This window comes from Miniopterus natalensis, chromosome 2, assembly GCF_054644295.1.
Source record: "Miniopterus natalensis isolate mMinNat1 chromosome 2, mMinNat1.hap1, whole genome shotgun sequence".
Taxonomy (NCBI): Eukaryota; Metazoa; Chordata; class Mammalia; order Chiroptera; family Miniopteridae; genus Miniopterus; species Miniopterus natalensis.
The window spans coordinates 135,075,084-135,100,747 of record NC_142082.1 but is presented as its reverse complement, the minus strand read 5'-3'; the positions used below and the strand labels follow the sequence as shown (position 1 = coordinate 135,100,747).

At 37.6% G+C, this 25,664-nt stretch overlaps 1 protein-coding gene across 2 annotated transcripts in view; it reads left to right on the top strand.

Moving 5' to 3' along the window:
• Positions 1–25,664, top strand: part of SLC16A7 (solute carrier family 16 member 7) — a 139,171-nt gene that overhangs the window by 25,230 nt on the left and 88,277 nt on the right. The window contains exons 2-3 of one of the 2 annotated variants that reach the window (XM_016224481.2): positions 17,592–17,631; positions 18,252–18,346. The gene's annotated coding sequence lies outside the window, so the exon portion shown is untranslated. Of the gene's footprint in view, positions 1–17,591; positions 17,632–18,174; positions 18,347–25,664 lie in introns of those variants that run through there. The other variant, XM_016224483.2, reaches the window with a different exon arrangement.

Genomic DNA, 25,664 nt, shown 5'->3' with positions numbered 1-25,664 from the left:
CTGCTTATCTTTCATAACTCAGTTCATTGTCACTTTTCTATGAAATTATGCCAGAGTCCATAGGAATCACGTATTGCTTTCATAGGAACTTAATCTACCCCTGTTGTAGCTTTTAGCACATATGACTATAGTTATTCTTTTATACATCTATCTCCCCTACTATGTAGTAAGAGAAAAACACATCGCATTCTTGGTGTGTGTGTGCGCACGTGCTCACGTGCGTTTGTTTGTGTGTTAGCTTAGGGCCTACTATATGGTAGGCCCCAAATTACCGATTAAATAAATGAATCAATTAATTAATGTCCCACCTGGCATTCAGATTAAATTTTTCCCTCCTTACACTAGAGATAGAAATCATCTCTTAAGACTACATTGATTCTCAAAAGACTAGTCTGTTCATATCTTCATAACTCAGTCATCTTGGAGGTCAATTTGTTTGTCAGTTGGTCTATCTGTTTACATATTTATCTGTCTTAGCTGGCCTAGGCTGTTTTCACAAAATGCCACAAACTGGTACCTCAAACAACAGACACTCATTTCTCACAATTCTGGAGAATGGAAAGTTTAAGATCAAGGTGCTGGCTAATTTAATCTCTGGTGAGAGCCTCTCTTTCTGGCTTGTGACAGCCACCTTCTTTCTGTGTCCTCACAGGATGAGAGAGGGTGGGCACATGATAGCGATAGGGCAAGAGACAGAGTTCTCCGGTCTCTTCTTAGAAGGGCACTGATCCCGTCATGAGAACCCCATCTCCCCAAGACCTCAGTTAAATCCATTTACCTCCCAAAGACCCCACCTCCTAATATCACTTTGGGGGTTAGGGCTTCATATGAATTTGAGGAATGAAAAACATTCGGTCCATAGCATTTTTCATCTAACTATATATATTTGTTTCCATTTCTGTCATATACAATGGTAAAATTATATTTGGAGAACTAAGTTTTCTCAAATGATAATAATAAAAGTTTTTATCTGGAAGTTATGTGCTTAACTGTAAGATGATATGCTCTTCTCATATTTGCTTAAAATAGTATATTTTGGTCAGTATACATATTATACATTAAACTACAAAATGATCTACTCATAAGTAATAAAATGAAAGAAAATAAATTGATAACAGCAACTTTTAAGTGGAAGTGGTTGGCAATATTTATGTCATTGTTATAAAAATCTGCTACAAAGCATTTAAGAATGTGTGCCTATGTAGAGTGCCTTAAGCTTCATATTTATTTCATTCCCCAAATATGATGTGCCTTTCTGTATCCAAACTTTTGATCTCTCAATTTAGTCTATTTTTTAATAGTCTGTACCTATTGATATATAGCCTGCCCTTCAAAGGCAACTCAAATTCTATCCTTTTAAATAACAGCCAATCCTGGTGACCTCAGCTAGAATAATCTGTTGCTTCTTTGGAATTTTCATAGCACTCACTGATTGAATAATACTTTTGGAACTTGTATATTATTTTGCTTATTAAATTTCTTATGTATTGCATGTAAGCTTTCTGAAGAAAAACATGTTTCCATCTTTTTATGCTGTATAATAGGCTTAGACTAAAGTGCCTTGTTCGTACTAGGCCCAAATCCTCAGTTGTTGGAACAAGGAACAGAAGAGTGCTAACTGGATTAGCACTGTGGGAATTGTGATACCTCCCAACTCTCCCTCCCTCCTCTCTGTGTACGCCACTGAAAATCCAGCTCAGGGATGGCTTCCTCTTGCGGCCACTGTCCTCTATGTGGTGCATTTCCTCTTTGGGAAGCTTATAGTCCTTGGTTGACCTTGAGCATATTATTATAGCTTCAAAGCAAGTTGCATATATTAGTCCACTAGTGGAACACTTACAATATGAGCAGATTTTCTGCATCTCAGAGGTTCAGTGTAATCTGGAACTTTTTGTGGATAGTAGTAGTTTGACATAGCTAGATGATCATGCTTTTAGAAGCACTGTACACCAGTGATGTAAATATTGGCAACTTGCTAAACCTCTTGAGGCCATTTCCTCATCTGTAAAGGGTGGGTGGTGAAACCTCTCTCATCAGGTTTTTACAAATATTGAATGAAGCAAACATGGAAATTACTTGGTTCCTTCCTACTGGGTGCTCAGAATAAGTCATCTTCCTCCTCCCAACTAATGGTTATGGACTAGACAGTTAAAATGATTCTTACTTGTCACAGAGTCAAACAGCACCCTTAGAAAACCTAATGTAGTAACTCCATGTCCTCTAGTTTTGAAAGTTATCATGTCAATGGGATATATATGCATTTAATTTTCAATAGAGTTATTTTTTTCGCAATAACTGTTTCATAATAAACTCATAAGATTAGTATTTAATCTTTCCAGGTACTAGTTAAAGGGTAAGCTGATTCTCTGATAAGAAGATTAAATGATTAAAATCAATAGTTTCATGGTGTCCATAGGAGGAAAGCCTGCAGTTTCCTTTTTCAAGTCACATATTAGAAACATAAAATATAGTACATTTGCTTCAAGGCCACATAAGCTGGAAAATTTGACTGTATGCAGATTGTATTCTTTTCAAAGGAGTTGCTTGTAGTTAGATAGTAATGACTTTGATTGTCTTGGCTTATTCTTGGTTATATTCAAAATTAGAAATGTTTCAGAATAGTTTTAAGGTCAAGGGTGAGATTAATGGAAATGTGCTTTCAAGCTGCATCTATTTGGCTTCCTGAAGAGTTTGACATACTACAAGGCTATTTCTCCAACTGTTATCAGGAATTAGATTTATTTTCTTCTTTAAGCTCGTAACTTCTTGATTTTAGTCTCAAAGATTCTGAGCTCTTCTGCTCTTAGAATAGGCCTTTGGGGGTAAAAATACATTTTATTTCATACTTTTATTTGTAGCAAAATGTCAAGCCAGTTACCTAGGGAAGACAAATCTCAAGAAATCTGGGATATCAAACTTGATATTAATGGAGACATCTGCCAGGAAAAGCAAATTGGTACTGGTTTAGCAAGGTTTAATAATGCAATGTTATGTTTAGATTCAGATAGTTACCGGGAAATATTATGGTTCATGCTGTCTGTTATGTACTATTATGTAGACCTACTTCATTGATCCATTTAAAACATATATTAAGTACTTTACATGTTCAAAGCACTGTTCTACATTGAGGTGGATGGGAAAGTATAAAGAAAACCTGGGCCCTGGCCAGTGTGGCTTAGTTGCTTGAGCACAGTCTCATGCACTGAGAGGTTGCAGTTTCTATTCCTGACCAGAGCGTATGCCCGGATTGCAGGCTCAATCCCTGGCAGAGGTGTGCAAGAGGCCACCAATCCAAGTTTCTCTCTTATTGATGTTTCTCTCTCTGTCTCTCTCCCTCTCTCTCTAAAATCAATAAAGAAAACCTGGCCCCTGGCCATAAGGAAGCTAAATTAGTATGTGGGTATTTGTTTGCATGTTTGTGTTGGGGGGTGGGGATGGGGAGAGTTAAATAAGTAAATATATGACTTGTGTAATAAGGACCATAAGGGAAAGAAACAAGTCTGAGAAGGAAGGGGTCACATTTTGATGGGAAGATGTCAACTAGAAGGTACCTTTGCATCTGGACCTTAAAGATAGATGGGATGAGTGAATGACACACCAGCAGAGGGAAGACTGGGGCTGAGCGCAAAGAGGAAAGAAAGAGTCGGATTAATTTAACTTTATTGCAGGCTATGTGAATAGGACTAGAGTAGGTTAAACCTAAGTGCTAGAATTTGGTATGATTTCACTTTTAGGCACATTTAACATAAGTGTGATTTTAAATTTGTAACTTTTAGCGGAAAAGGGAGGGGATCAAAAGTTTCCAACCCAGCTTTTCTTTAGGTTCTTCAACCCAGTCTGGGTTTCTCAACCTCTGCATTATTGCTCTCTCGAACTGAATAATTCCTTTTGTAGGGGATGTTTAGCTGCATCCCTGGCCTCTGCCCAGGCCTGGGACTAGGGTGAGGCCAGGGAGGCAGCTAGGGCACAGTATTTTAAGGAGGCACTCATTCTCAGGGTAGTTCAGATTTTAATCTTGCATGGCATGACCTCGACGGTGAGTGAATGTCGTCTTACCTTTTGAGCCCCAAGCACCTACCTGGCTTCACCATATTCCAGATGCTGCCTGTATCCACCAGAAGCTAGTAGCACCCTCCCAGTGTGACAGCCAAATATACCTCCAAACAATCCCAAATATCCCCTGGGGAACAACCCCCTCAACGCCCCTTTAAGAACCACTGCAGTCTAACTAGAACAACTCAGCATATTTCTTTTTTATTTGTAAAATGACAAGAACAGCAGCCCTAAGTGTGACCTTTTTACCCAAGGTAGTAACTAAATACAGATATAGTCTGGGCAGTGTATGAGCATCTGAGACACACTTAGGGAATAAGAGTTTGAAGAGAGCTGCGGAAAGAAACTTACGGTTAATGGGCTGGTGGGCCTTAGGAAGAGTCAAAGGTTTGTATGAAAGTTCCCTAAAGGTGAGGAATCCATTCTGCTGTTAATAATATACCTGACTTCTAGGCCTTGTTTGACTACATCAAAGAATAATAATTCTGCTGTCAATCTCGGTAGGGATATGACAAGATTTCGAAATACATTTTCTTGGTCCTTGTACAAATGCTAAAAAACAACCATGCCCTTGCACTTTATGTGCCTTTTACAAAATTAGGCAGTCTTCTTGGTTCATACTTCATTGTTCCATTCTTATTTGCTGTTATGAGTTCTACCCCTACCCTACTCTATTATCTTCTTGGGCTTTGGGGAAACTGTGGCACTTGGGGACCTGCAATTTGTACAATGTGTCTGCCAAGCAGATTACAGATTCACTAGGCCCTAGTGAACCACTAATCATATCAGTTAGCACAAGATGAGAAAGCTGCATCACCATACTGTAGATGCCCATTTTCATGAGTGATGTGGTTGCTTAATGTTTACCCATAGAGTTTAATCTCTAAAATTACAGGTGTCTCACATTCAATGTGTCGGCCAGCACATTTCTCTCTCTCTTTTTTTTTTTTTTGAGACACTTAATGCAAAGATTGGTACATGGTAATAATAACAAGTAAACAGTTGAGTTTCATAGCTCACTAACTTCTGGCAGGAAGTGTCGTACGTATTTTATTCTCATTTATTGCTCAGGAACCCTTGGTGGTGCTTAATATTAATATACTCATTTTATGCATATGGAAGCTGAACATAGCCAGGTTCATTACCTTGCTCACAGTCACATGGTTAGGGTCACTTGATTCCAGACCTGCCACCCCCGGAGTCTGTGTTCTTAAATATTACTTCAGGGCGGGCTGCAAATGGCCTTGTTGATTGTACCTGGCACAACTCCAGGCGGTCTTTCACATGTGAGTGCTCTGAGATTATACTGGTAAGGACACAATAAGTGCTAAGTGAATTCCAATGATTTTAAGTGTTATTTACTTAAAAATATTTTGAATGAGTGATGGAAATGTGGGCAGTGATCTCTCTCCCTCTCTTTCTCTCTCTCTCTCTCTCTCTCCTGTAAGGACATGCCTAGATATAAATTCTGTGGAGGAAAGGATGGCTTTCAACTAAAAGGTTGTTCCTTGCCTATTGTGATTTTACATATTCTAGTGTAGCTGAGGTACTTAGGGGATTGAAACTCCTTCAGCTAGTGTTAATGAAAATTGTATAATGCCAACAGAGTTCTTTTTCTGAGGCCTGAGGCTAGAATATTCTCTCACCATTATTTATTATTGTCGTGGAGCCATTAGCTTTTGGCATTGGAACTATACTTATACTAAAGATATTATAGCTGGATGTATGTGCTCCAAATTCTCATTACATGCTGCTGACCTCTCCTTATAAATCTCAGCTTGGAGTTATCAGCTTTCTACTTGTTGGCCTTAATTGGAAAGTTCTCTGCTACATCCAGATACAAAATATACTATCGGAGCTTGAATTTCTGCCCCTTATTAACATTGCCTTTGTAACTTATTTCCTCAATTCTCCTTCCATTGGCAACCCAGCTGAAACAAATTCCTCAGTTTTATATACAAAGTGAGCTTATGGTAGAACACATTACAAGTCATGCAATGCAGTAAACAGGAGCCCAGTTTAATACTTTTATCATTATAGAATATTAAGTCCTTTACTTTGCTAATTACTTGTACATTTTTTTTTCACTTAATAATCTAGAAATAAATTCATGCATTTTTCAGCAGTTTGAAACTCATTTTATACTTTGAAAATTCAAGATGAAGTATACATTAGTGAATTCCATGAAGGGTTTGCAAGGAATTGTGATACAATTTCCTGAAACCCACCTACACTTCAGAGGGATTCTAATTTGGCAAGACTCTTGTGTAGTCCAAAAGTGGCAGAGGGAATATTTGTGGCCTGATTCATCTGTCTATTAGAAAAAAGTACTTGCCTGAGAAAATCTTCCAGATTTTCTGTCTGTTTAAATTGTGGATTTCCCACTGGTCTATCACCATACCCCTCCCCGCCCAAGAGGGATACTGCACCTGAAAACTCCTCACCGCTCAAACATCCTTATTCTGGGTTCTTTATACATGTCAATAATGACACACTAGGCCTCAGTATTACTCAGAAAAATTCATCTTTTTTAAAAAAAATCTATCTTTATTGATTTCAGAGAGAGGAAAGGAGAGGGGGAGAGAGAGATAGAAACATCAATGATGAGAGAGTCATTGATCAAGCCCGCAACCCGGGCATGTGCCCTGACTGGGAATCAAACCCCGATCGCCTGGATCGTAGGCCGATGCTCAACCGCTGAGCCATGCCCGGCCGGGCAGAAAAATTTATTTTAAGTAAATACTTAGAAGTATTTTTATTTTCAGTACATATTAAATATAAGTAGTTATTTCATGAATTTCAATTAAATAGCTCTTACTTTGAAACAATTGTGTAGGGTAAGCCAAATGTGGGTTTTGTTTCCCTTAGATTTTTATTTATTTATTTCTATTAAAAGCTGATTAAACAGTCTTCAAATAAACAAAGCTTGACATTCATGAACTCACTAAGTCAAATGATCAAAACTGCATAGGTTTAAATTAAGATCTATGTAAGAATTATGATAGTCCCAAGAAATTCAACACAAACCCTTCTTTTTCTCCTCAGATGAACTTACTTTTTACCAGCATTAATAATGTTAAGAAACAATCAAAGAGAAAAAACTTAATTTAGAAAATTTTCATCATTGCAATTTGAGATTAACCTCTTTTTTCTAAGCATGGAACAAAAGTTTTTCAGGCCTTTTCTGATTAGGTTATTGTACAGAATACTCAGGCTGTGTTTTTCTTTATTTGGCAACAAAAATATGTGTACAAAATAGTAATTTATTATTGGACATTGTTACTACATAAATATAGGGGCGATGAGCAGACATAGCTGGAGAGAAATGTGAAAAGATAAAATGAGGCCTATCAAGAATTTTAAGAGTTTATTTGAGCAAAAATCTACTTGAATTGGGCCATGGCAAACCAGAACTGGAGAGGAATGGGTCAAGTCTTAGAGAGATATTCTTATTTTAGAAGTGAAGAAACTTTGATTTTCGTAGGTTAACTTAATTTTCAAGACTCACAAAGCTTATTAGTGGTTGACCTAAGAAGAAACAGATCCTGACTCTCAGTTATTAAATATGCTACAAGTAATTATTAGATATCTTAGAATTAAGCATTTCCTAGAGATTTTCTCCAGTCCATTAAGTATAAATACTAAAACGTCTTCCATGATAATCTTCTAGAAAAAGGTTTCTAAAAAATAATGTACTGAGATCTCTGATAGCTTTGTTTGGTAATAATTAAGCTAGGAAACACAATACTTAGTACTTAATGAATATCAAATTATAAGACCAGCATAGGTATTTTCATGTGCCCTGATGAGTTATTACTTATTTCTGTACCTTTTCTTTTAATACTCGAGGTGCCTTGATTGTTGAACATGGTCTGAATTAGAATAGTTAATTCTTGTTTTAGCATCAAATATGGATCTAATAGCTTGCAGTCCTATCCGGTTTTTATCTATCATTAGGAAGTATCAACTCAGTAATACATACGTGAGCAAACTTACCCTTTTGGCTCATGGGCTTTGACCTTGACACCTTAAAAAAATGTTGATTTTATTTTCTAAAGATTCCAAGATTTGATTGGCGAGTTGAAAGCTAATTTTTCAAAATGCTCTTGTAATTGTTACCATCCTCCTTTGGTTTTATGGTTCTTAATTCTGGAGATTAGGTTATAGTTTTGTTTAGTCCAGAACAGTGCACTGTTTTGCTGCTGTCTTACCACTTACTCCTCTTATTGCCCGCGGGAGTGGGATTCTTGCGGTGTCAGGAGGAAAAGCATTTCCGGGACCCACAAGAAAGGATGAGATCTGGTGGCAAAATTTATTCGGGAAGCAAAATTAAAGAAGTTCCCAGTATCCCACATCTGTCCGTCTCTCCATGGAGGATCAGGGCCAGGAACAGAGTCAATGTGGAGAGATTCTGTGCGTATTAAAGCTTAGCTCAGCCCAGCCTCTGACTAGCTCAGCTTGTGCTCCCGGCTGCAGCCCGTGGCTTTGCTGCTGCACCCAGGCCCGGCCTGGAGCCTGCGTGCAGGGTCCGTGGTCACTGGGCCACATGGCTAGAGAGAGAGATCACAGGAATGAGCAGGGCAAGTGCTGGGTCCCGAGCAAGACAGAGACAGTCCACCTGGAATGATGTGTTCTCAAGCATGGCAGGCACCAGAAACTCTTTCAAAATAGCCAGTCAGTCTCCCAGACTTTTGCGGGCTTCTGATGGGGTCCACCCCTAGCCAATGATGTTTTTCCCAGGCTAGACCGACGGGCCACCATGGTCTAGCACCTCCCCCTGCACGTTTTGACTTGATTGCCAATGTCCTTACCTCCCCTTGCTTCCCCCTCCCACACACACTCTGGTGCCAGAGGGGGAAGGGAGGGGTGCTAATCCCCTTGGGGGGCCGATGCTGCCATTTCTTGGTTTCTCGGGGTGTGAAGCTGTAGCTTCCTAGCGAAGCGAACAGGCCTCTGCTTCCCGGCTGACCGTGCTCAGCGATCTCTGACTCGCCCTCTGCTTCCTTTCCCATCGATAATTAGCTAACAAAGGTAACGTTTTAATGTCCTTGCAGACATTACTGTGTATAAGCCAGCGAGCAAACATAAAAGCAACCTGAAACTGCAACGCGCGGGAGGGAGGGACTTGAAGCCATCCTGCGCAACCGAGGCGATGTAGCGAAGGCCGTGCTGCCAGGCAGGGGGGTCCCTGTCACGGGCCCATCCTCATCCTGGGTTGCAGCTCACATTCCTGCTTGGAGCAGCTTTAAGAGATGGGGACCTGTTTCTCAGCCTTGCCGTTAGTTTAAATGGTTGTAAGGAAACTCGGGAGCACTGCTAGAAACAAAGAACACTCTGGACTTATATAATTAGTAAGCAGACCAAAAGGAAATCTGTGATTTACTCTTTGTTTTTCATAATTGATTTTGGGGGGAATTTCGTGATTTCAACTCACGTATTTTCTTTAAATTTTAGTGAATGTCCCTTTTTGTCATTTGAAATGAAATCTGATGTTAACTTCAACTCTGCACCCTTGACAGGAAAAAAAATATTTTAGAATTTTATTTTTCCAAACAGGTGATTGTTATTTTTGTTTTGTGAAATTAAATGACTGAGATTCTGAAAAAAATAATGTGCTTTTCCTAAAATAGTCTCGGGTTCTATTCTATCTACCCAAACAAGAGGAGGATTCATACCAACCTTGGATACTAAAACCATTTATCATGCCAGGTGTTTGTAATGTGTAGGATTTTTTCAATGATTTTTTTCCCCTTTTACCTTGATTGACAGGTATAATGAAAGTCATTGGCAGCCCCTATTAAAAACAAGTGCTGCCATGTGTTAACAACGGGAAATACATTTCATCTTGGCGGCCTAATAAAGAGGCTGACATTGTAAATGTCTTTTCTGAAAATGAAAAAAAAAAAATTAAGAGAATATTTTGGTGCTTAGGCGAAGTTCCCTCAGGAACCTGTACACTTATGCTGTAGAGGTGTTCTGAAAGGAACTGCAGGTATGAAAAATGACTTACATGGGCAAACTGAGAAGTCTAAAAGGGTTTCTAGTTGAACAAAAGTATTTGAATTTATAGGTTTTAAAGAAATTGTAATGTTAATTCATTTTAATTTAAACACAATCTAAAATAAGCCCTTTCCTACACATTTTCATGCTGCAGACATACTTTGTAAACTATATAATAAAAGTTTCAAAAATAAAATTTTATCAGCAGGAAACAAGGTTGGGGGAGGTAGAAGAGGGTAAATGAAGAATAAGTGGTGATGGAAGGAGACTTCACTTGAGGTGGTGAACACAATACAATATATGAATGATATAGAATTGTACATCTGAAACCTATATAATTTTATTAACCAATGTCACCCCCCAAAATTCAATTAAAATTAATTAATTAATTAATTAGTTAATTTGCTGTCTTAACGTATCCTATATGAATACGCTGTCATTTGTTTCTTTGCCTCATACTGACCCTCGGGCTTTTTTGTCCATTGATTCCTCTGTATCTTTAAAAAACATTGTTTTTTCTAGAATTCTGCCACTGTCCTTCACTTACCCCAGGCTGGTTAGATATTCTTTCTTGTTTTTGTTTTTTTTTTCCATAAAGCCATGCTCGTTATTTTATTTACTTTACTACATTTTTCATAATTACCTATTTCTAGGTTTGTGTCCCCTGATTAGATTGTGAGCTCTTTGACTCAAGATACTAGAGGCCTCACTGTGTTCACCTTTGTAACTCTATAATCCAACACGGTACCTGGTCATAGGTTATCTTAGTTTGTTCAGGCGGCTATAACAAAATACCATAGACCGGGAAGCTTATAAACAACAGAAATTTATTTTTTACAGTTCCAGAGGCTGGAATTCCGAGAGAAGGGGGCCAGCACAGTCAGGCGAGGGGCTGCTTTTAAGCCACAGATTTCTCCTTGTGCCCTCGCCTGGTGGGAGAGGCAGGCTAGCTTTTTGGAGCCTCTGTCAGAAGGCACCAATCCCATTCCTAAGCACCACATCCCGCCTCCCAGTACCATTACCTTAGACATTAGGTTTTCAACATATGAACTTGGGCGACACAAACATGCAAATTAGAGCATAAATGGCGCTCAGTATAGGTGTAGTGAATAAATGGATGAATAAATGCTAAGGGTTGAAATTGAACTTGATTCCTCAGAGGTACAGTCTGGAAGGGAGACACATTTCAGAGACGACTGCTTTTTCCCCTCTGATAGTGGCTGAAGTTGTGGAATATAAGGGTAATAATGAAATGAATGTAGATTGAGGAAGAGCATACAATCTTCGCCAGAGAATTGCACTAACCATGAATTAAGATTGTGGTTATGGGGACCAATTGAGATGGTTGTGAAGAATTTGGAAATAGTGTGCAGAGTAAAGAATGATGAAATTAATTGAAAGTAACTTGTTCAAACAGCTTATAATAATTGGGAAAGCAGGCACAAAGTTATTGGAAAATTCATTTTAATGCCGTAAATTATTGATGAGTTATTACTGTCCATATGTGCTCCAAATGGACATTTTTAAAAGCTCTAGGATAATTGGAATTGATGTATACACTTAAAAGCTATATAGAATATTAATAACTGATGTTACCTAACACACTAAGGCCTTGGTCCATGCTTTGGACTGGGCTGCATACTTTTGTATGTATTATCTTTAATACTTACCTCAATTCAACTGTTTCCTTTTTACAGATGAGGAAACAGTGTTGGAGAGTTCAATCCACCTGTCTTTGATCACTGAACTCTTCAATACCAAACCTGGCATTAGATTCATTTCCTCTGAATTGAAAGTCATCGCTTTGTTAGTCTACACTGTGCTGTGTCCCAGTGAGTCTCTGAAATATGTGTACTTTTCCAGCATGAGTGTAAAGTGATAAGCATAAATGTACATAAATTTAGTTATAGCTTACATGGTCATCCATCCATTCATTCATCAAACATTTGTTGGCCCTCTAAGCACTGTACTAAGTACTGCATGTACAACACATGCCCTTGGGGAATGTATAGTGCAAGAGATAGGCATTAGAAAGATAAAGAACTGTAGAATAACAATTTTGATAAATACTATGAAGAAAAATATAGTGCCTTTTGTTAAGTACATTACAGAGCAGGGTTTGCGTGTACTTACTTTTCTGTGGGCAAGTGTAATTAGATTTGTAATATAGCTAACTGTAACCCAAGAAGATGCTTAAAATAGCTTTAGATAAGTGGTACCACACCAGTGTAATTAAGCTGAACATTTTGAAAGCATTGGTCTTCCAGCCGTCTTTCCACAGAGCAGAAGAAGTTTTGGTGAACTGAAGAAATTTGTGGCCAAATGTCACATCTTTATTTCACCTTTGGAAGGTAACTTTGGAACTATCTCAGGAATGACCTACATCTGTTTAAAAAAATGCCAAAGTATCCATGGAGATGGTGATGACACTGCTCTTTAGAGAGCAGTATCTTCTTGCAACTCTGATCATGTGGGTGATTTTGTACTAGAAATATTGAGTATTTGATAAGTTTGAATACTTGGTTTCATATGTTGCTGACATTTGGCATAAAATCTAAATAGCAGTCAAACAGGAGAATTTATGTCATTTAGAATTTAGTAAAACTGGGTGATCAAAATAAAACCACCCAAAAACTGTAAAAATAAACAACAAAGCAAAATTTTTACCAGATGTTAATTACAATCTAGGCTCTGGCTTTATTATAGTTCAAAGCTTATAAAGTCTTAAATTCCAGTTTCAGAAGTTACCTTAGGTTTGTATTATAATGATATTATCAGCAACTGGTACAAAAGAAATTTGTGAAAATGGCAGAAAAATCAGTGATCTCTGTTTATTTGATTTTGATTTTCTTGCCAACACATATGTGTGAAAACTTGACTTCTTTTTTCCCTCTCTCCTTTCAAAATGTCTTCACAAACAGATGGAAAACTGGTAATTTCCTGACAGTTAGAGATATTTTTGTAATTATCTGCAAATCTGAAAGGCTTAAGACTATTTCTTAGCTGTCAGGGAGCAGTTGAAATACTTTTCATTAAGCGTAAATGTATATGAAAGATAAAATTTAATCAAGAAATCTGTCGTCATAATTGAAACTCATTATCATCTATCAACTCGAGACATTGTGAGACTTCCCTCTTATCACCGTTCCTGGAGCTTCCTCATTGGGTCCTGCATTCGGGCTCTTTCCTGAAAGAGACGTCTTCTAACTGCATGGTCACTGTGGAAAGGGCGAGCAAAATCAAGGTTGCAATATTGCTTCCTGTCCTTAAAATTCTGCAACCCTGAGAACTTGGTTTCTTCAAGCCATGTGTCTCTTGTTCTGTAAAATGGGGATGTTAGTATTCTCAAAGAGGAATTGAGGGGATTGGAGCAGCCTATTTAAGCTTTAGATATCTATCAGAGGGTTATATATTTGTGGAGCAAAAATCCATCTCGCTGCAGTTTTCTAACCCATTTGCTGTAGTTCAGCTGCCTGAGACTACATTAAGAAGCTGAAAATCATCTAAAAACTAACTTTTACACTGAGTTCAATTTTTGATGTTTATGCAACAACCTGCAGGGGCTTTGACAACTCAATAATAACAATAGTTTATTTTCCCAAAGATAAGTGATGAATATCCAGCATATGCCAGGCAAGGCAATGCAAGAGTCCCAGCCAAAATCAGTCATCAGAGGAGTTCCACATATCTTAGGAATGACCTGTTTTAGTGTTCCCATTGGTTTAGTTGTGGCCTGCGAGCAGCAGGTGGGAAGTGTGGACTCTGCAAATCCAGCAATGGGTTTCAGAGCTCAGCAGCTTGGGCCCTTGGTCAACTACACTTCCTCTAGTCAGAGATCTCTGAGGCACATTCTTAAGAGCACCACACCATATTTCTCCACTCTAATTATATATAAAAACAGTATTGTTAAAAGCTCTGGTGTACAATTTGCTTCATAGAATAAAAGATAAATGTCAATTTGGCTGTAAGGGAGATGGTAGCTAATAGAAGCTGCTGTCTTTTGGCTCACTTCACATTTTCCCATAGTGGCCCCCCTCGCAGCCACCCCCACCAGCAACATAGAGCTGTGATTAAGTATGGCGACACATCATCAAGACAAGCTCACCACGATAGGCTTTCAAAGTGTGATTTGGCTTTGGCCTTCTTCATGGTTAATTTTCAATGTGGTACTAAAAAAATTATATTTGTTTTCAATACCAATTGATTTTCTCTCATCCTGGACTCCCACCATAGAAGGGCAGACAATTTATATCTCCATAACAAAGATATGTGAGTAAGATTAGTGCATTCAATATTTTTGCTAAAGTTCTGCAATCAAAACCATTTGTCTTAGCATTTTCTTACTTTATTCTCACTATTAAGATGGTATAAGTCATTTCCTTAGATTCCACTCTTGTAATTTTATTGCACTTGTTTAGAAATTTTAGGTTATAGGACTTATTAAGGGGTGTGGTAGAACTTGAAGTCGGTCATGAAAACGGCTATGTACAGTAGCTGTAACTAACTTGAGAGACTGTCTGCTGTGACTTTCAGAGATCACCCTTGGTGGTTGTGTAAACTTAAAACAATGGATTTGTTTCTGGATATCTTCCAGTGTGAGGTGGTGTGGCACTCATGCCTGACATTTAACAGCAGGAGAAATTCTTCAGCTTGTCATACGTTCTCACAGGCTCTGACCTTGGGTCAGTCAGCCACTGATCAGCTGATGTGATTTCACAATTTTTCCTTGATCATTTATCACTCACTTTGAGTCCTTTGTAGTGTTTGCCATTTGTTTCCAAAACAAACACGTTTTCTGGGTCTGTGGGGACAGGAAAGACAAAGATTTATAAGAAAATACTAGGTGGGTTCTCAGTTATTTTGGCTTTGTTACTAATACTAATTATTATAATAAAGTATGGAATTATGAATTAGGTGTTAATGAATATTTCATTCAAGGAATGTTTTCTTAAGCTCCAATGAACACTGAATATTTACAAATATGATTGGATGATGCTGTTAAGTTAAAGGGAAAAAATTTCTCTCCTAAGAGAGTAAGAGTATCTGCTGTTTCTCCTGAAAATTTGAGTGTGTCCCTGGTGGGTCTGGCTTAGTGGTTACAGTGTGGACCCGTAGACTAAAGGGTCTCAAGTTCGATTCCAGTCAAGGGCATGTACCTAGGTTGCAGGCTCCATCCCCAGCCCCAATTGGGGCACGTGCAGGACTCAACCAATTGATGTACCTCTCTCACTTCGATGTTTCTCTCTCTCTCCCTTCCACTCTCTCTGAAAAACAATGGAAAATAAAAAATGTCCTCAGGTGAGGATTAAAAAAAAAAGAAAATTTGAGTGTGGATTTACCTAGTGTTAAATATTCCTTTTAACTTTACTTTGGTTTCTAAAAGCAGTTCTTTATTTTGGGAAGATTTTTTGTCTAGTTTGTCAAATATATCAATAAAATTACATATTTTCACTGATATAATTTTTTAATTTTTATTACTCTGTAGGTAATAACCAACCATGTGTAAACATGAGTAATACAAGGGTGGGCAAAAGTAGGTTTACAGTTATTCATATGGAAAAAGACATGCAAGTTATGATTATTACAATAGTTTTATTAACTCAAAAGAATGTTACAACTGTAAACTTACTTTTGCTCACCCCTGTATATTTCCCTCCTCTATTTCATACATATTTAGCTCCTTTAATAAACACCTTTGTAAAAATATGTTTTAATTATGTCTCAATTAAAATTTGTTCTTGTTAGAAAAGATCATGGACCCTGGGTATTGCATTTTAGCTGCCACTCAAATTCCCAAGTCAATGACTTATGTGATGACTATATACCAGACATAGAGTTTTATGACACCACAGAGTATTAAAAGAGCTCTATTGAAATAGCTGCTGGTTCTTTCTAAAAAGCACCTAAATAATGTCTTCTCAAATTACAGAATTAAAAATATCATATTTTTTTCTACCTGATAATTGGATAAGAGGTTGGACATCAACTTACAGGCTGAGAGATTTCTGTATTTTTGTTTCCTGTTCTTATTTGTGTTGATTTTCAGCAGAATGGATCAAGGAATTCTTCTTAGCTTTTGGACTTTTCTAGAGGTTCAACCTAAGCTTTTAATATTGGGTTTATATTAAGGGAATTGTAAAGCAAGTTGTTATTTTTTCAATAAATAAAAGTCTTTGTAAAACATATATATGGTTTAGACATGCATGATTCCAAAGGTCATATATACTAACTTTTGTACAAGGGGAAGTTTACTCAGAAATTCAAAAGCCATGCCAAAACAAGTAAAAAACATTTTATTTTTTTTAAACTACCTTTCATTTAAAAAATCTTTCTTTAGTAGATATGATTATATAACTGTAAAATTATTCCCTATTCCCTATTTTTTTACATATCAGTCCACAAACACACACCTCTTAAGGTCTTTTTTGTTGTTGCTGTTGTTTAAAAAAGGTGCACATTAAAGCAAATGAGAAAACTTTTGCTGCCCTATTTTTGCATAACAATATACTATAAATTAAAATTGCATAGCAAATTATTGTAAATGAACATTAAGTCTTATACTCTAATATTCTAGAGTAAAATTAGGGAATTTCTAAACTCACATTTTTAAAATAACTTTATATTGAGATAAAAAGAAAAGAAAAAACTTTATCACATCATTCTTAAATATTAGTAACATTTAATCTTCCATGAGATAAAATATGAAGCATGTTTTTTAGGCATGGCATAAGGAATGTAATTATGCAGGCAAAAGTGGATTGTAGCAAATAATACTGATATAGCATCATATCTGTAAATAAATGAATTCAAAATGGTATGTTCCAGTGGTAGTCACTAACACAAGAAAGAAAATTAATTGTAGTAAGATGTTTTATCCTTAAACATGTTAACTTTATTATATAAAACTATATTATATAAATCCCAATAATTTGGTAAAATATATTTTAATAGTCCAAATTCAAATTAATTATCACTATAAGAAAGTTTATGGCATGTCAATTGACAAATTTTCATGTGCTATTTACTAATTGAGACAGTTATGTGTACATAAGCAGGTTGACTGTCTGCCAGTCCAAATTCCTTCCATTTTAGACTATAATGTTAAGATTCTCTGGTCAAATCAGGTAACATTACAAGTGCCATTTAAATGGCATTGTATTATCTCTGTTTTCTCCTCTTAGTCTTTGCTCCTGTGAAATATATTTAAATAATCTTTGCACTACACTAAGTGTAACACAATGTTTTTTCTGAATCATATCTGAAAGCTGATTACTTATATTGGTTTAATCGTAGACAAATACCAGGACTTGTATTGTTAAGTCTTGTATTTTTCAAATTGGGAATGAGCAGAGATCTAATATGTATTTGCTTATATAAACTAATATTTTTTCTCTTTCTTAAGTAGTCAATATTAATAATTCTTCCTATTGTTATTATTATTTTGCCACACACGGTGCTAGCATTTTACAAATATTAACTGACTTAACTTAATATTCACAGTTTTGAGTTAAATACTACTATATTCTCTTTTTTTCCAGGTAAGAGAATTAAACAGAGAAGTGGAAAACTTATTTTAAGGTTTGTATAATCAAAGGACATATAAGAATTGATAGTCAAACTTTGATGATCTTTTTGTTTCTGATTTATTATTTATTAGACCTTAGAAATCTTATTTAAATGCTGCTTCAAATTTTTTAATTAATACGTTTGATGTAATAGAGTTTTAATGTATTTATGTAAAAATTTCAAGTTACTGCTTTATAAACACACATATGCATGCATTTATACATTAGCCTACCAAAAGTAGAGGGAAAAGTCTCCCAAAAGTTAAAAACAAGTTATTGTTTTGAAATCCCAAATACGCTGGAATGAAGTGAATCTCTTTGATCTTTTTGCAGGAAATCCTCTGCACTTTGGGAAATATGGCTTAGGGCAGGAAATGTAAAGGCAGGCACCATAGTTATTATATAGGACTAGTGGTAATGTGAAGTAATTGAACTAAATAATCTGTCCGTATCTAAAGGGGGCCTATAAGTAAAACCTTGGAGATTTATTGAAGGCAAACAGCAGTTTCAGCCAGTAAAACAGAAAGCTACAGTTATTAAGTCTTGCAGAGATGGATTTGGATACCTTTTTCTTTTCTTTTTTAACTTGCACCTCAGTATTTAGATGGTTACTCTATTCTCCAATTATTCTAGGAGTCAGTCTTAATATGTGATGCTTTCCTCTGAAACCAGACAAGGGAATCTTGGAAATCAAAGGACTTTAGGACTCTGGCCAACAGAGCTGCTTTGTGAGTACCCGCGGTGTACAGTGCTGTTTGTGGAATTGGTGGATCATAATATCAATGGAAATTTTGGCTTGTCTGATATTTAAATTGTTTTCAAAAACAGAATGGATTTTAAAGTTGGCAATTTTAGCCATTAGCCCTTCTATGACTCTATATTCTGTGTGATCTGGGTCAAGAGATTAAGCTTCAGTTTCTCTGTATATACAATAGAGCTAAATATACGTCTTTCATCAAAAAGATGTTATAAAGGTAATGAATGATAAAGTTCAATAATAATAAAAATTATGTTATTATTACTAATGTGAATGCTAGGTTTAAAATAAATGCAGAGGCTATAGGTGTTTACTTATGTTATTTACCTTTGTCCTTGGTGCCCTTTAAAGAAATGACTATAGTTTAACAAAAAAATGATCATATTGGGATTTCTTATATTTATATTTTATCTGTATAGGCCTTTAATACTCAAAGAGTCTCAGCACTAATGATTTACTGTAATTTGATCCTCAGTACAATCCTGGTGTAAAGCAGGCCAGGCCTTAGTCCCACTGTGCAGATGAGAAAACTAGCGCTCAGCACTGTAAATATCTTGCTCAAGACTGCATAACTTGTATGAGAGAGAATCTGAAATCAGATGTTGCCATCACCATGCTGTTTTCAGAAACTATATTTAATTGGTCAAATTTCTTTTTTTTGCATTTGGGTTGTTACGTATTTTAACTATAAGAGCAATGTTATATATTTACCAAATGGTATTACCTATTTGTCACGAACAGTTCCTAGACCAAGTTTATAGCTGTATTTTGTCTTCTACCTCAAGTTCAGAGCAAATCTTGGTGTGTCCATGTGGAAGGCAAGAATAGGGCTCCCTACATTCTAATCCCCACACCCAATGAATATGTTATGTTACATGGCAAGGGAGAATTGGTTGGTATATTAGATGTCCTTGAGGTTATCCTTGATTATACTCATGGGACCAGTGTAATCACCTGGGACCTGATAAATGAAGGAGAGCTGATAGCATGGGAAGGGTTCATTCAGCCTGACCTTGATGGTTTGTAAGTGGAGGAATGCAGTCACAAGCCAAGGAGTGGGGGTGACTTTCAGAAGCTGGAAAAGGCAGGGAAACAGATTCTCCCCCAAGCCTCCCTCTGATACCTTGATTTTAGCCCAGTGAGACTTTTGACCTCCAGAACTATAAAATAATAAACCTGTGTTGTTTGAAGTCGCTGAGTCTGAAGTCTGTAGTTTATTACAGAAGCAACAGAAAACTGAAACAGACAAGCAGTGTGAAATTACAAGAAGTTTGAGAGTAGAGTGGTTGATGCCTGGGTGACATGAGGTCAATCATGGGACTCTTTGGCTCATTGATTTGTTAATTTTTATCCCATTCTAAGTGTCTGATTGTTGAGGTTCCCCATAATGCATCATATTGTTCTTTTGGATACATGGTTTACTAAGGGGACTGACTTGTCCCTGACTTTTCCTTATGAGTTGAGAACTCAGACTATGTATCCTGAGTATCCATTTCAATCGCAGACCTATTGAGTATGTGGTTAAGAAACAGACACAAATAATTCCATTGTGTACTTTTAGTTAAATGAGATTTCTGGGTTTTTTTCACATACATCTGGGATCTTAGTGTTGCCCTTTAATCAATTCCTTCAACTTCTGTTTTATAACCCTCTTCTTCCCATTCTTCACTCATTAGCAGTTCATGTACCTGTATACAGCTAAAAGTCACAGAAAATTAGGAAGGGCTTTCTTCAGGGTAGCCTTACCTGTGTAGAAAATATATAGAGATCTTCGTGTGGCCTCAGCGAAACCTGTGAATGCTGAACCTACAGAGAATAGCCCTCTTTCTTGCCTCTGTTTTAACTTTAATCTAGCAGTTGACAGAGGGTAGCAGGAGAAAAAAAGAAAGAAAGAAAAAACAAAGAGAGAAATTATTTGAGGAAAAAGTCACTGGAATGAGTTAGTGGAAGGTTTCAAATAAATTGCATACCAAATACATAATTTATTTGAAACCTTCTACACACCTTTGTGCCTTGAAACCATACAAGAAATCACCAGGGAGGTAAGCAGAGCACACCCAAAAATATTCTATTAAAAATTCCACCTTCTCACTCACTGTGTTGTCATTTCTTTCACACAGATTGTGGATTTTGTGGGTAGAGGTCAAAGCTGATTACCAAATGATTAGGCTTTTTCTTTAGTCTGAATTGGCCAGATTTATACACTTTTGGCAGAGTATTAAACCTTGGAAAAAATTTAAATTATATGTTTAGTTTTCTCCATTTATGTAATGATCCAGAAAGAATGACTTGAGACTTCCTCTTAAGAGCAAATCAGTCACATTTGCTAATGTGCCCATGGAAAATCTGGTTAATAAGTATATTGGTTTCAGATACAAGGGAGTTTTTCTATGATATTATCCTGATAATGAAATCCTAATAGTGTTGACAAAACAGCTTTATGATGTTATGGCAGATGCCTTGAGTAGGTTTCATGATTTTGTTTCTTACCTATAGTATATGTGAATATGTGAGGTGGACTTAAATTATATAATGTATTACAGGATATGAGAACTCTAATAATACTTTATTTTACTTTACTAATTCTAGCTTGTTAACTGTACTTGAATCTAGCTTCCATCGTGGAAGAGTGACTATATGAGAAAAGAGAACCTGTCTAATTTATCCTGGGATCTCTACTATCTATAACATAATAACTTTTGTATGCTAGTTACTCACTGAATGTTGATTAATTAATTCATTAACGTAGGGAAAAAATAGATCCAGCTAGTCCCTTTGTCTCATCTGTTTGCTTCTGAAAACTGATGCTGGAATGGAGAACTTAGCTTGGCTGTATGGTCAAACGGAGTTTCTAATTTGAACTTTCTTCCCAAACTTAGACTTTCCTCTTGTATGAGCAGAACCTGCCCTAGTGAAATTATCACATAGTATAGACCAAGCCATAATGCACCCTACTCAGTAGGAGGGCACATCTGAAAAAGAGATGTCTGTACTAAGCTTGTTTAATTTTTCTCTCCTAAATTCAGCAATCAGGTGTGGGACGGCCTGAAGTGTTATTTTTCCGGAAGTTTCTCCATTAGGAAATATGAAGCTAGGAGGTGAGAAGTCTGAAATTAGGAGGTTAGGGAATTTGTTCAAGGTGAGAAATAGAGTGCAGGTTTGAATTCAAGCTTTCTACCCTAAATCAAATACTTTATTCTTTTTAAAGAATTCTTTAGAATAGCATGAAGAAGGGTAGCAAGGAAAATGCTACACCATAGTAGGAAATAACTTGTTCCCCAAGGGCCTGGGGCCTGTCACAAGGCCAGAGAAAGGCAAAAAAGGCCCATGGGCTCTGTGTTCTGCTGAGGAGGACACTAAGAAAGTCTAGTTTACACAGGAAAGCAGAAAGGAATAAAAAAAATGGAAGCCCCAGGACTTTTATCAAGTCCTAGGGCATGGTTCTGACTCCTACAAACTGCCTTTGCCATATGATTTTAGATTACTTTATTTTCCCTAGCTTTATTGTTGTTGTTGTGGTGAGAACATTAAAACTACTCTCCTAGCAACTTTGAAGTAAACAATTCATCATTGTTAACTCTAGTCACCATGCTGTACCTTGGATCCCTGGAACTTACTCACCTTATAACTGAAAGTTTGTACCCTTTGGCCAATATATCCCATTTCTTTCCCTACCCCTCAGCTTTTGGCAACCACCATTCTACTCTCTTTTTATATCAGTTTGATGATTTTAGGATCCATATGTAAATACAGTATTTTCCTTTTTCTGCCTGACTTATTTCAGTTAGCGTAATGTCCTCAAGGTCCATCCATGCTGTCACAAAAGGCAGAATTTCACTTTTTTTTAATGTCTGAATTATTTATATATAATACATACATCTTTATCTTTAATACACACTCACACACACGTCTTTATCCATATATCCATCTATGGACACTTAGGTTGTTTCCATGTCTTGGCTATTGTGAATAATGCTGCAGTGAACACGGGAGTGCAGGTATCTCTTTAAGACAGTGATTTCATCTTCTTTATCTATATACCCAGAAGTGGGACTGCTGGATCACACAGTAGTGCTATTTTTAATTTTTTGAGGAATCTCCGTACTGTTTTCCACAGTGGCTGTACCAGTTTATGTTCCCACCAGCAGTGCACTAGGGTTCCCTTTTCTCCACACCCTCCCCGGCATTTGTTATCTCTAGTCTTTTTGACAATAGCCATTCTACTTTTTTTACTTATAGTCCATAGCATCAGCATTTGAAAGTTTTATTCTTTTGCCTAAAATAAGTACAGATTTTCAAACTTTAATTTACTTTGACTAAAGATAGAAACTTATTTTGAAGTGTGGAAGAATCTCATGCCTGCTGAGATGTGAATGTTCCAGTAGATGCAATGTTGCTTAAACTTTATTTATTCATATTCTCTTAGTGTCTAATGCCTTTGTAGTGTTTTTAAAACCTGGAGAAATAATGGCTCTTATTTTACTAATGGCAGTGAAAAGCCAAAGCACATTAAAACACCTATATTAGTTCTATTGACTATAACAATGGATAGAAACTACACACTTGATCATATTATTTTATAACATATCCCCGGGTATTTGTGTGTGTGTGTGTGTGTGTGTGTGCGTGCCCTCAGATGGTTGTGGTGTTTGGGTGTTGGAAAGAGGAGGTGAAGAGTTATTGACCTGTTTTAATTAGGAATGTATCATGGTCCGAGCTTGTCTTAACTGTACAATTTAGTCAAAGATATTGAGGCTTTACTCAAGTAGAGAGATTGGAGGCTGGGATAACAATTAGAAAGCTACCAAATTGATTGAAATGAAGTGGTGCCTATAGGTAAGAAGAAAAGGAAGGAGATTTGAGTCATCCTGTTGCCTGAGGAAATAGGGTTTTTCCACCATATGACAGGAAATGCATTTCAAGGATATATATAGAGGAGGATTTGAGGTGTAGTGGCAAAATTTATTGGAGTGAAAACAGCGGATTGTCCCCAGGTACCCAGTGTTTCATACACAACCAGGTGGCTCATTTCTGTCTTGCTGCTGAAAAAGTACAGCCTCTGGGTCCTCAGGCCTGCAATTGTCCCTACCAAGCCCAGGAAGAGGGCCAGGACCCAGAGCTACTGTGCCATTAGCCCAGCATCTGAGACTCCAGTCTCTGTTCCTGCCCATCACAGCCTCTGTTCCTGCCCATCACAGCCTCTGTTCCCGTCCGACTTGATCTGCACTGTACTTTGGCCCCTGTAGGTTCTAAAGGGAGAGAGCCTCCAGCCTTTGTTAAGCTCTGTTTATATATACTTGGGTTTGGGGAGGAAGCTTTCTTTTTAACTATCCATTCACTTACCTGTATCTTCCTGGGGCTGTAATGGTGCCTCCCCCTATCCAGACCCTTTCCTGGATCTTCCAGGGTTTTGTGCCCTTATCCTGTCTGATCTTAGCCCCAGATTTCCCCCAGGCTAGTCTCCCCCTCTTTACGGTTGCCATTTGGCTCCTACTTTGCATGCCTCACAGTGTTGCCTCCTCATCTGGATTCTACTGTGTGGGCGCCTGGTAGAAGGTCTGCCTCTCGCCCACCCACCCCCCTGTTTATCCACCCCACCCCCACAGGGCTAATGGGTAGATTGGAAGGTGGTCTTTCCTGCCTACTTGGGGATTAATGTCCCTTTGGCGAGGAGCTGTCCCCTGGGGTGTCTGTGAAGCTGTAGCTTCCCAACTTTATCAGTTGCTTGTGGAAGTAGAGTCTACTAGAATTGGCCACTTTGACTTGATGGTAGAGAGGGGAAGACAGTGTTGCTGACTCTGAGACTTTTGAGCTGAGTCACTGGCCGAACGCTGGTGCATTCAATTGAAAGCTGTGAGACCACAGTGCGTGCTGCGAGTGATGTCAGGGAGCTAAGTGAAGTGAAAGGTTCTGGACTAGAGGATATTTTTAAAGCACTCTTTATGAACATGCTTCTTTTATTGGCTGAATATAGTAATGTTATCAGTGGGACATTCTCCGTGTCCCCACCTGTTGCCAATGAAAGTGGGCTTCGTTCGATGTCACAAGAAAAGGAATTTTCTGAGACTTGCATTGGAGAATGAGTGATATTTATTTGCACGGAATTAAACTCCTGAGTTTCCAAGGTCCCATCTCCCTCCCTCCCACCAAGGAAAAAGTCCCTTTTTATCTTCAGCAGAGCTAGGATTGAAGCCACTGCCCAGCATCCCCACCCCTTACTTGCACAGTCCGGTCCAGCATGTGGCTGGCTTAGCTTGTGTGCCCATCTGTAGTCCATTGTGGCCGCGTGACTATGGAGGGAACATGGGTGAGTGCAGGGAAGCAGGAGCAGAGCCAGAGCAACGAGAGAGAGAAAATTCCTTTGTTTAGAGATTTTGTGTTCCCAAATTTTTTCAGGGTTGTGTTGGGTTCCACCCTCCTGGCCAATGATCTTTGTTTCCAGGTTAGGCTGATAAGCGTGTATTTTCCCTACATCACCCCAGCTTTATTGCTCAGATGCCCATCTTCCTTCCCCCAGTGATTTGGGTGGAATGGGCCGGTGGTTCCCTGCAGAGTGTAAAGTTGCAGCTTCCTGGTGAAGCTGCCCAGATGGCCATGCTTATAATGTCTGTCCTGCCCTGCGTTCCTTTGCTATTATTAATATTAACTTGGTAATTACAACCATAACAGTAAGATCTTCTTTTGACCAGATACCAGTCAAAGTAGGAAGGGTCTTAAATGTCCTATATACTCGATTGTTCCATTAGTAGTGAGCCACCGTCACCAGTAAAAAGGGGGAACTCTTTTGAAATGATAGAATACGTGCCTATTTTGTGTTTCTGACCACCCTGCTCCCATTATATTTTCCTATGATCTTAAGGAATTATTCTATGAAGACAAATTTAGCTAAAGACTTTTTTTCCCTTTTATGCTCTCAAGGTTAAAAATTCCTTTTACATTATAACTCTGAGGGATAATTAAATGAGGGAATAAATTTGGATTGTTTTCTCCTGTGTATGCTGACTTTTAGCTCCATTGTAATTCTAGAACTCAGAGCACAATCAGATCACAGTCAGTTTTGCTAAATGAATGTTAAGGTTACGGTACTTTTTCCAGACAAAGAACGTGGGGTAAAAAGTTTTATCTAGATGGGAAAAGGAATTCATTAGACGATTCCCATGGTATTTATGAGGAATTTAATTTTTGTGTCTTCTGACTAGTTTACTGCCTTTGCTTGCCCAAAATATATGCCTGAGCTTTCTGCCCTGTGGAATTTCTTGCACTTTTCATTCAGATAAAAAACGTAGGCT